This window comes from Corticium candelabrum, chromosome 14 (genome assembly GCF_963422355.1).
Source record: "Corticium candelabrum chromosome 14, ooCorCand1.1, whole genome shotgun sequence".
NCBI classification, from domain to species: Eukaryota; Metazoa; Porifera; class Homoscleromorpha; order Homosclerophorida; family Plakinidae; genus Corticium; species Corticium candelabrum.
Genome location: NC_085098.1, coordinates 3,809,228 through 3,821,497, shown reverse-complemented (window position 1 = coordinate 3,821,497; position 12,270 = coordinate 3,809,228). Strand labels below are relative to the sequence as shown.

General features: G+C 40.6%; 1 long non-coding RNA gene across 1 annotated transcript; it reads right to left on the bottom strand.

Annotated features, from left to right (window-relative positions):
• Positions 1-9,247: 9,247 nt before the first annotated feature.
• Positions 9,248-11,286, bottom strand: LOC134190078 (uncharacterized). Its single transcript, XR_009971575.1, has 3 exons — positions 11,216-11,286; positions 11,050-11,149; positions 9,248-9,424 (listed from the first exon to the last, which is right to left on the bottom strand). It is a non-coding gene; the product is annotated as an uncharacterized LOC134190078 (long non-coding RNA).
• Between the last annotated feature and the right edge of the window lie 984 nt (positions 11,287-12,270).

Sequence of the window (12,270 nt, the reverse complement as noted above, 5' to 3'; positions counted from 1 at the left end):
ATGCGTCACTATTCGCGGAAATACAGTAACACTCTAGACAAACGAACACACTAGTTAAGGAATAATCGAATCTTCAACTTCAATTATGATCAAACGCCTTCCTTAGATATGTGTGTCGCTATGTCCCTCAATAATGGGCAAGTCGGGTCTTTACCCCCATCTGGGCGCCCACCAACCCGGCAGGTGAGCCTAGCGGGGTACATGTTTCTGTGTAGTCCACTCGGCGATCAATGGCTAGCCAATTCGATATAGATTACAGGCATTACGATGACCACGAACATCGGGACAGCACGCTTAGTGGATATCAATGACCACCAAGAAAGCACGGAACGTCATCGTCAACGGACCGTTCGCCAGACCACAGACACTCTCCAACGACTGGAACGAGTCATAGTCTCATGGATAACGCTCGAGAAACATGAGAGAGAAAGACAGACAAGCTTCATAATTTACTGTCGTCACTGGGGTTTGAACCCCCAAACTATGGAGTGGTTTGGATATAATTATTATGACGTCCAATTTTGAATTTTTTTATATTAAAACCTTTCGAATTATTAATAATGGCATTCATTTACAATGTTACAAAATTATACATTTTTTCTCATCAACAAACGACTAAGTACAGTGCCAAAATGTTATTCTAGAATTTTAAATTTCAATTTATCTTATTATTTTGTTTAGATTAGTTACTCTACAGTAAACCGAATTTTGTATAGATTTGTAGCCTTTCAATTAATTATCTGTATATCATCAAGCAGTACAGTACACTTGCATACCTGATTTGCCAACTGAAGACAATAAGTAGTTGCTATAGGATACGTTAGGAGAAACGAATAAAAATACTAACAATGAGAACAATTGCATGTAACAGCGTTGGAGCGGGTTTTCTTAGCTTAGTAACAGCAGATGCATTTGGCTGTGATCGCTCCAGGGGTCCTGAACAGTTAGAAAACAATTTGGAATGCGTTTTGGCAAGGAAGTTACGTCAAATTCATCCATGCAAGTGATCCGCTACATTACAATCATCCCCGCATTACAGTCTGATGCTGGCAATGATTCTGAGTGATGTGTGGCAACGTATCCATGCACAATTTCACATGCATCATTGCATGCACGGTCACAGCCGTTTCAATAGTTCATGCACATCCGGTTCATCTTACAACTTTTCTTGGAAACCTCCGGACTAGGATGCAAGTGACCAAAATAAGTTTTAATTGAATTACGGATTGCACAATTGTCAGTAATCGTTTCCAATACATTTCAATTTCATGGGAACATGCAGAGTTCTGTTACCGGTATCACATACCACATCACAAACCAGACCTATTAGATGTGATCCATTGGCTTGTAATTTTCTATTGTACATAAATAATTCTGGACAGTTAGTACACGACGCTGGCTACGTTTTCCTTGATTAAAAATTAATTTTGTAACGAACAAAGTATATATACTTGTAGAAAATAGTCAAGTATTTAGTAAACTAATAATTATTATTGTCCACATCTAGAATTTGACTTTGTTTAGTTGCACCTCTTCTAAAAATGTATTCCTGGCTGCTGTGAGGCATACAGACATCCGGAAACACTATTTCAGCTAGCCGCTTCCCAAGACTACAACGTGAGCTTGGCAGTGTCCGGATTCTCGTATTACACTTTGAATCTAACTTTAGCCAAACAAGCTGACATCTTGGACAAACACACTAGGCAACAGACAATAGACAACAGACGACAAACAACAGATAACGAAGATACACTTTAGCCAATAAAATCTCTGCAACTCCACGTGGTTTTAGCTAATTAGCTAAGAAAACTTAATTAACATCTTAAAAACTTAAAATTAAAGCTATAAGTAAGATAGAAAGATAGAAACAGAATGTGCATACATCGTCTACTGTACTCTAGACATTACGACATCGGAAACGTCAAAAAACGCGATAGCATGTGACCGAGACGGAAGTAGTCACGCGGACACGTGCCACATACGTCGACCGCCTCTGGCTCTTCCTTCTAACAATTGCGTTGGCGTCGTCTCATCTTTCTACATGTGACTATGACGGAATATCAAAACCTAAATTCAGCAGTTCACTTTCACTAGACTTATATAGATAGACCACTCAATGCATACAACGGTCATTTACCAGAGACACCAGAGTTGCATTGTCTAGAATACTATCTAGAGTCTAGACTACTAGTAGCTTACTCGTCAGGCCTACTAGCTGACACTTCTAAACAAAATCTGCCGGCTAATCAGGAAGCCAAGCCACAGCAAGGTCGTTCTATGATCCGGTAGAAGGTCACAACTAGCCAACTCGCGTTTCTCTACCCACTGCTTACGCTTACTAACCATCAGACAGACGGTCTTACCAGAAGTATGGCCAGGATGAAACCGAGTGAGCGGACGCATTTCCGTCTATGACATTCTTCTCCGTGCAGCTTCATGCTATCCCCTGTTGGAACACGCACGTGCGTCGTTCGTACTCGGTTGGAGCTCGATATCCGTTTGCGAATCGGTCGCTTCGACGAAAATGCTGCAATTCGGCGCTTGCGTAAACAGGAATGAGAGGAGTTGCCACTTGCTGTTGATTACTAGCGTCACAGATTTAATTTCATCGTCAGGAAATCAATTTCACTATAGTATACATGCATGTCCTTTCCATGCATTAGTTACGCTTATTCCCAATTCAGTCGCTATAATAAACAGAACATGGACGCCATATTGTCTACATATATATATATATATATATATATATATATATATATATATATATATATATATATATATATATATATATATTGGTACAAGAACCCTTAGGGCCCCTGCAGACACTACTTAGTACTTGCTACGATACTTTCTACCATACTTTCTACGATACTTTCTACGATACTAGTATACAATTGAAACACTATCAGCAGTCACTGTCTATATGTAACTTCTTCTTTGCTTCTTGGACAGTACCTGACACTGCGGAGAGAGAGGCATACATACATACATTTTTTTTTTTTGTTACAAGGACCCTTAGGGCCCAGGTTACTGCAGACACTCTAAACTTTCTATACTTACTATACTCTACACTTTCAGCAGTCACACTATCATGTCACTAGGTACGTCATACTTGCTGTACTTCATACTTCATACTTCATCCTTCAAACTTGCTGGACAGAACTGACACTCCGGAGAGAGAGGCAAGTGTATGTTAGTTCCTTGCCCAAGGGAACTTATGTATGTGGCCCTCCCGCACTCGAACTCTGACCCGAAGGTCCCGGATGTTGCCAATCTCCAAATGCACACTCTAACCAATTGAGCCACATACATACATACATACATACATACATACATACATACATACATACATACATACATACATACATACAATATATATATAGGCATGTGCACATTCGTAATTTGATTTTGTTTAGTTGCACTTTTTCAAAAAATCAAACATCTGGAAACACAATTAATTTTAGCCAAACAAGCTGACATCTCGGACAAACGATATCTCATTATCCGCTGGCCGCCCATAACCAGAGTGTGAGGTAGCACTCTCTAGTTATGGATGCAACTATTCTAAAATGGTCGCCCATTCAAAAATATCCAAACACGTGCTCTCCAGATTTCTTATAACTCAGTAAAAAAATCTCAGAGCCACCTAGCGCTCGACTGTAAACGGTCCGAATGGTAGCCAGACTGCAGCGCCGGATCCAGGAATTTTTGAAAGAGGGGGTTCACCGTTAGCAGTTATTTATAGCATTACTAACTTTCTCTTTTCTAATAAAATTATATGAAATTTTTGAACCACTCCTATTGGAAAAGAGGGGTTGCAACCCCCTAAACCCCCGCTTTGGATCCGGCCCTGCAGACTACTAACGCTGACACTAGGCCTCTCAGAAGCCGTATTATCGGCAAGTATAAAACGCCATTTATTCACTCGAAGCAGCTACAACGATGAGAGTCATACCAAACGATTTGCTGTTGTCGGAGAAATTGCACTGACCCAACAGTTAGAACTGTGCAAAGTCCACCCAATAAATACGTAACTGCTGCTACCACAACGCAATGTTGTTCCGGTCACGTGTGTACATGATAGTTCCATATAATTAATTACCTATTATTAGCTGGTGGAAACTACACTTTGGGAGATTGCTGCCACTTCCACAGTGAGCTTACAGTTGCGTGTATAGTTGAACATGTACGACTATGCTCAATGGAGTGCTGTCTCTGTGCATGTGAATGTCAGACCTGCCAACCTAGCTTCCAGGGGATAATGTGGGAGAAAGCGTGAGATAATATTTCTTTAACCACGCCTACAATAACACATTACTATCAATAAATTTATGTTATGATATGCGTTAAATAATATTGTATGCTCCATCGGAGTAGAAGCCATTAAAATATATAGACGCATGTATTGTATATTCTAACGCGCGCTGCAGCTGAGTAGATTGAAAACTTGCCAAGTAAGTGTGTGTGTGTGTGTGTGTGTGTGTGTGTGTGTGTGTGTGTGTGTGTGTGTGTGTGTGTGTGTGTGTGTGTGTGTGTGTGTGTGTGTGTGTGTGTGTGTGTGTCTGTGTCTGTGTCTGTGTCTGTGTCTGTGTCTGTGTCTGTGTCTGTGTCTGTGTGTGTGTGTGTGTGTGTGTGTGTGTGTGTGTGTGTGTGTGTGTGTGTGTGTGTGTGTGTGTGTGTGTGTGTGTGTGTCTGTGTCTGTGTCTGTGTCTGTGTCTGTGTCTGTGTCTGTGTGTGTGTCTGTGTCTGTGTGTGTGTGTGTCTGTGTCTGTGTGTGTGTGTGTCTGTGTGTGTGTGTGTGTGTGTGTGTGTGTGTGTGTGTGTGTGTGTGTGTGTGTGTGTCTGTGTGTGTGTGTGTGTGTGTGTGTGTGTGTGTGTGTGTGTGTGTGTGTGTGTGTGTGTGTGTGTGTCTGTGTGTGTGTCTGTGTCTGTGTGTGTGTCTGTGTGTGTGTGTGTGTGTGTGTGTGTGTGTGTGTGTGTGTGTGTGTGTGTGTGTGTGTGTGTGTGTGTGTGTGTGTGTGTGTGTGTGTATGTGTGTGCGTTTGTGTGCGTGTGTGTAGATTTTGTCTCTGGTGGACCCGCACAGTGAGATTGTGAGATGGTGGCTACTCTACGTGCCAATTAATGAATGACTGGCGAAAGTAAATTTTTACGTTTTCTTTGCCTAGAGGTAGCTACTATCTAGGTGTTAGCGCAATTCGAACCGTGTTCCGAGTGAGTTATCCTATGACTAGAGTGGTCATCATGAAGCGGAAGGGAAAGTATGTTTTAGGGACATTCACCATTTACTATGAGCTTGCTGTTGAACGACAAAGCGTTTGTTTCTCGATCAACAGCAAGCTCATAGTAAATGGCCGAGAGAGGTCATGTCGTGTGCAGTGCGCGCCCGTGCCGTGTGCAGTGCAGCCCGATGTAGAGTTACGTAGTGCAATCATTGATTTTGATGCTTCTAGTCGTTTTCCCCGTAAGATAGAACGGCTTGCTGTCTTTTTGAAGTACACCATTCGGGTTAGCTATGGCGCATGCGCAAATCAAATATCCTCGGTTCAGCCTACAACGTACTGCCAAATGGACGCTGCTCCGCTGGATGGTATCTGCTCATTAGTTTCTAGCTTGCTGTTTGACTGACACGATTTTGGTTTGGTTTAGAGAGAATTATAATTTACTATCAAGAGGGAAAACCTTTGAAGGTGATTCTAGCGTATTTGGCTGCGAATCACGTTGTTCGGAGGTGACTAGGAATGCTTACTTATTTACTTGCAAACCTCTATTTGGAATTGCAATCTATGACGAGATGGAGGTTACATCTGATGACTCTTTCACAGTCTATGAGAGCTGGTTGGTGCAGTACTACACCTAGTCTTCATAAACCAGTTACAATTAGATTATACACATTTGTTGATAGGACACACAATGGCAGTGCTGTAGGAAAAGGTGAAGAGCCTGGATCAGCGTATGGGTCCCTTGGTGCAATCCAGTCCCATCACACAGCAACTGCGACCACATCTGTAGCAGTACAAACATCAATTCATTCGTCATACAAGTCTTTAGGAGTTCAGACTGATGAGCAGCAAGTGAATGCCACGTCTGATGCTGACAGGAAGACAGGATCACCTCTAGGTAACTAGCATATTGACCATTGATTACTTGTACATGTTTGCTACATCGTGTTGTTAACTTTATTGTTTTGTACAGATAATTTGTGTGTCAAGCTAGAAGTGCAGCCAAGTACCATTCAGATTGGAAAGCAGCCGGGTAAAGGAAATTTTGGCACAGTGTATGAAGCAAAGTGGAGTGGGTCCAGAGTTGCCGTTAAAATAATTCAATTTGAGCAAGTAAAAAATTCTCCCATTACACCTGAGAGAGAAATTTCAGTTTTATTGTTAGTGACCATATACATTGCAAACACGCCTGTCAACAATATTGAATGGATGTTTATGTCGTCTAGACATCTTCGGCACCCCCACATTATCATGATCCTCACATGGGTGAAAGAAGTGCCATCAACATTCTATATTGTCATGAACTTAGTTAACGGACCAAGTCTCTTTCGAGCTCTTGTTTGCACAGACTTCAAACTTGCAGGTGAGATTGTTAATGAATTATTAGATAGGTCATGTACTATATTCATTGTGCACTGGAGGAATGCCCTTCTTTGTCCTTTACAGTTCTCTTTGACAAACAGAATGCAAATTGCTGCCCAAGTGACATCGGCTCTAGGATACATGCATAATGCAAAACCTAAGGTGCTCCATAGAGATTTGAAGACAGACAACATTTTAGTAAGAGTGATGTGAAATAATCAAATAGTGGGATATAACTTGCAACATGTGTTACAGATAGATGCCCATACTTATCATCCCTACTTAGCAGACTATGGGCTGGCTTGTACCAGAGAAATAACAAGCATGGGCACAGCAGCAGTGATGGGAACAGCAGCTTACTCTGCTCCAGAAGTCTTTGATTGCGTCTATTCCACACAAACAGACATATGGGCGTTAGGGTGTGTGCTGTATGAACTCCTAACAGGATGTTTCATTTGGAATGAAATCAACAGAAAGCCAATGGCCATTCAACGGCATTTCTTTTATGCCAGAGGACCAGATATTTCTAGAGTTATGCCATCGGTTGCTAAAGATGTTGTTGCAAGTTGCTTGCAGATCAGTCCTGAAAAGCGACCTTCTGCAGACTCTGTAGTCTCTAAGCTCACAGAAATTAACCTTCCAGAATAATGTACTTTCAGTCAGAAACTGTTTGTTCTTTGTTGAGTTGAGTTGAGTTTTCGTCTGAGAATTGATTAGTTTTCGAATTGCCACTGAGTAAGCTAAACTTAATCTTTTGCCACTTGGTAAAACATCTTTTCATTGTGTGCTGGAGGTACAATTAAAAATGCACTTTGTCTTGTGACATTTCTTGTTGACAAACAGATTGTATGTTGCTGCCCACGTGATGTCACCTCTAAATTACATACAGAACACCCTGGAATTCCCAAGATGCAGAGCATTGCTCAATTAAAATTATAAATTCACAGATATAATTCATACATATATATTAGATATAAACACTATTATCTATACCTGTGTCAGTTACCTCAGAACTCCATAGCAGCTACAAGGCACTTGTATGCTTTAACACAATCGCTTAGATTGACATCAATAACATTGATATCTATGTCAAGCATGTTCAGCAATGACTGTGCAGCTTCCGCAAATTCCCGGCAGTAAAATGAAGGTTGAAAAGATGCGAGTAGTTCGATGTTTCATCATACAGTTGAGGATCAACAGCATACAAGTAATCCTCAGATCCTAAATACATAAACAATGTGAATAGTGACAAATCAACACGAAGGCATAATATAACAAACATGCCTGTAAGCTGAGGAAGAGCAAAAATATCTACTGGTACTCCACCAGGACAGCTAGCTGTGTGTGTTTTTCGCATGTGATGCGTATTCCACCAATGAGTAAAATAGTCTAACTCTGCCTCCATAGCTTGAGTGAACACAAACCAAAAACATGTCCTACCTACACCACACGAAAAGAATGTCTTTAGCAGTTACTTGCCTACACACAGACCACTTACACCACTTACATTTTTGTGTTATCATTTGAGTATATCCAACCCTTCTTCCGACAGTTGCTGAAACAATAGTATCCACTTGTCAGTCATTTGAGTTCGCAGCTGGGACCATAATCCTTCTATTCTCTTCATACACAGATATCAAACAGAAACATTAGCAGTTATTCTAAACACTTGCTCCAAATACTGTGTTTGCAGTAGATTTCCATAATGAAAAAAGCTTCTGTCAGCAGGTAAAGCATCAGTACCATAGAAGCGAAAAGTAATTTGTGCAGTAGCTAGATGACAATTCTCAGTGCCATGATCAGATCTAAGCACTCTAGGGCATCCTATCCAGAAAAATGAAACATTGCAACAACTAGTTTGCATTATTCCTATGCAAATAATAAAATATTAGTATAGATAAAACACCTCAAACATGTTCAAAGAAAATGAACAGATGTAAGTAACCAAATACAAAACAATGCTACTATGTTAATAAATTCATTAAGCATAAGAAATACTAGTAACAGTGTTGTGCTACAGAAACGTTCCAGTAAGAAAGTATTCACACAATAAAAATGTAAGTGACATACCTCCAATATCTCTAACAACATCAAGATAATATTTAGCAACAACACTTGGATCCTTGTTTGTGGGGGAAATCTTCATCCACAAGATCTTTCTGGAATACCTACATTATATTCAACAGGATTTGTACAGAACAAAATAAGCACACACAAAATTAATGTCAGTCCAAAGTCAGTATGTGACCTAATTAATGACACAGCAAAACAAAATTAAGACAGCATACCTATCAATACAACCGTGTATGTAAATCCCAAAAGAACTAAACTTGTCATAGCCATCTGTATGTCAAACATAATTTGGACTCTAACATGCACAGAAATTCAATTACTGATATATCATGTGTCATATTCTCAAATATAGTAACTTGTTTACATAAACTCTGCGCTTCAGTCGTCGACCTTTCCTAGATTTTGCTCCTTCTGGATCCATAATTGATAGTAATGTCATTACGATATCCCTGTTTACACAATCTGCAATCAACAATTGTATTCCTATATCCCCCGCTTATTCCTGTTCCAAAGGCAAAAACAAGTATCTAAATTTTCCTGTTTCTATGTATGTCTACAACAAAACACGTTGACTAACCTAACATTCAATGACTGAAATGTCGAGGTGCAATTTATTCAGCTCAATGAGATACAAATGCAAACTTTAGTGTAACTAATCATACAACTAATAAGTTTACTAACCGTCGTACTGCTAGCCCATGACGATCCTTTAATCTCTTCCAGAGAGACCGATAACCAGCACCTCTCCCACACCGCTCAATTTCTATCTATATAAGACACAAGCACACAAACACTATTTATACTAATCCCTGAGTGGCGTCACACACACACACACACACACACACACACACACACACACACACACACACACACACACACACACACACATGTACTGTATATATGCATAAAATAAAACATTAAAATGTCTCTAGGTACAGGGGTTTCCCTATAGCGAGGCCGCGCCGCTGATGTGGTGATGGCGCTATGGTGATGAGTGTATCTCAAATGATGTGATGACTGTATCTCAAATGATGGTTGATAAGGAATGCCAAAGTTACTTGACGCACAGCACGTAATTTTACCTGCCCAAAGCGTAATTACTTGATGGCAGAGCAGCATCCAATTATCTACAGGGTTACAAGACCGTCACGCATTGACCTGACATTAGTCCCAGCTCACCACACCCACAGCTTTGTAATTGGCATTTCTTCAACGCAACCTTGTACACATAATCCTGTAGATAACTAGGTGCTTGTCTACCGTCAAGTAGATTTGGGCAGATAATTACGTGTTGTGTAGTCAAGTAACTTTTGCTTTCATTGTCAACCCTCGTTTGAGGTAACTGTTTACTATGTGAGGTCTTTATCATTCTTGTTTAGTGTACCCTAACAGATCGATTTACAGAGTGTAACCACTCAACTGGAATAGCAATATAAAATTTCAAAGTATTTACTCACAGGATTACTAGTATGCATAGTAAGCTGTACAAGATCTCTTATCACCTCTGACTACAACAGTACATCCCATGATAAGTTCATACTCTGACAGCATTCCAATCAGTTCAGGTCTTCAAGCAGGTGTGACATGTCTTCCATTTCCTACAGTGGCTTTAGGGTGGATACTGTTAGCAAAGATCTGTACCCACCAGACGCTCCTATGAATTTGGTGTGTTGTGCTAAAAGACAGTAATGCATATCACCTTGACCTGGTGACTATCCATGTGGCATGTGTTCCTACCACACTATCATGACATTTATGTCAGTGGCAACACCAATCAGTCTGACAATCATTAATTAATTAAAGTTACTTCTTCTGTTTAAGATACGATCTGGGTGGCTAATTAATATTAATAAATGTCGCACTGTTATTAATTCCTGGGAAAACCCCTGAAGTATGAATGCATGGATATTGCTGTTCCAACATCAAAACAAGCTTCCTCAGTATCCTCAACTTCTGAAATTGTTGAAGAAAGTTCTGTAGCCATTGGTAATGTTGAAAAAGATTTGCCACTTTGCCCCCTAATTAACTAAATTAATATAATTAATTTTCTTAAACATAAACATAGCTTAAATATAAGCACCAAATTATAATTAATGGTATTAATACAATTTAAACCCGCAAAAATGTAAGTGGCTACGCCACTGTTGAATCATGATTACATAGTAGCAGTGCTCGGTTACTTACCCCAACCATGCTTAAATAGTAACTCGTATATCGAATCACTTTGAAAAAATAGCAACCCATGAGCGTGGTACAGTACTGTAGAAATATTTCTTGCCTGCTACTAAAAATAGGAAATCACGTGACTGCTATTGTTGCTGTTCGTAAATTTGTTAGTACTGTACACTACAGTAGCATTTGTAGCTGTAAACACGTACGCAAGATACAGTACCTGCATTGCTTGCAAGATGTCAGGCAGTACTAGCAGATCCCAGCTACCGTTTCTTCTTCGAAGACCAAGAGCTCTAGCCTTTCGCTTCAGCCAGCTCATGCTACAATGCAATTCACAGTATCACAAATAGAGGTTTGCAAGTAAATAAGTAAGCGTTCCTAGTCACCTCCGAACAACGTGATTCGCAGCCAAATACGCTAGAATCACCTTCAAAGGTTTTCCCTCTTGATAGTAAATTATAATTCTCTCTAAACCAAACCAAAATCGTGTCAGTCAAACTGCAAGCTAGAAACTAATGAGTAGATGCCATCCACCTGAGCAGCGTCCATTTGGCAGTACGTTTAGGGTGAACCGAGTATATTTTATTTGCGCATGCGCCATAGCTAACACGAATGGTGAACTTCAAAAAGACAGCAAGCCGTTCTATCTTACGGAGAAAACGACTAGAAGCATCAAAATCAATGATTACACTACGTAACTCTACATCGGGCTGCACTGCACACGGCACGGGCGCGCACTGACCCAGGGTGGAGAAGAGAGCATAAGGCGATGGCGAAAAGAAGTCAAGGAGGTGTAAGAAGGGTGCCAGACGCCTAAGCTACTAGAGGTCTAGAACTTACCTTTAGACCATGGTAGATGTTTCGGATGCCATCGTGATAATGGCGCACACAACGCTATGATAAACGTCGATCATGACTGCATAAGATGGAACCCTGTCGACGGCAACGTTGCCGCTGTCGCGTGGATTGCTGTAGACGTGCAGAGTTTACAAACAGCAAACTCTAGTTGTAGTTGAAGATAATTGAGATAGGATTGCAAGGTGTGCATACCAATCTGGTCTAGTGAAAGCGTTCTAAGACACAAAATCCGATATTTAGTTAGCCAATTTTTTGGCTATGCGGCAACACCGACTTCCAAGGGCTGTTCTCACACGACCCTATATGTCGCCCTAGCCGCCGACTCTACCAGCCACAACACACCATGAAGTGACAAAGAGTAAACCCATGTGGTGTTTGCTTGCCGTATTAGATCATACTTTGTTGTTAGTTTCAAACACAAGAGAAGTATTCATCGTAACGCTAATGAAACTTGTGACAGTGCTGTGATGACGAGCAGACATTTGGTCTTTATTGTCGGTCGCACACCAGGAAGTAGAAGTCATAGGCGACAACCGAGAGACTGTTGACATTGTACAAACTTCTGAAGGTAACGACAAGACCA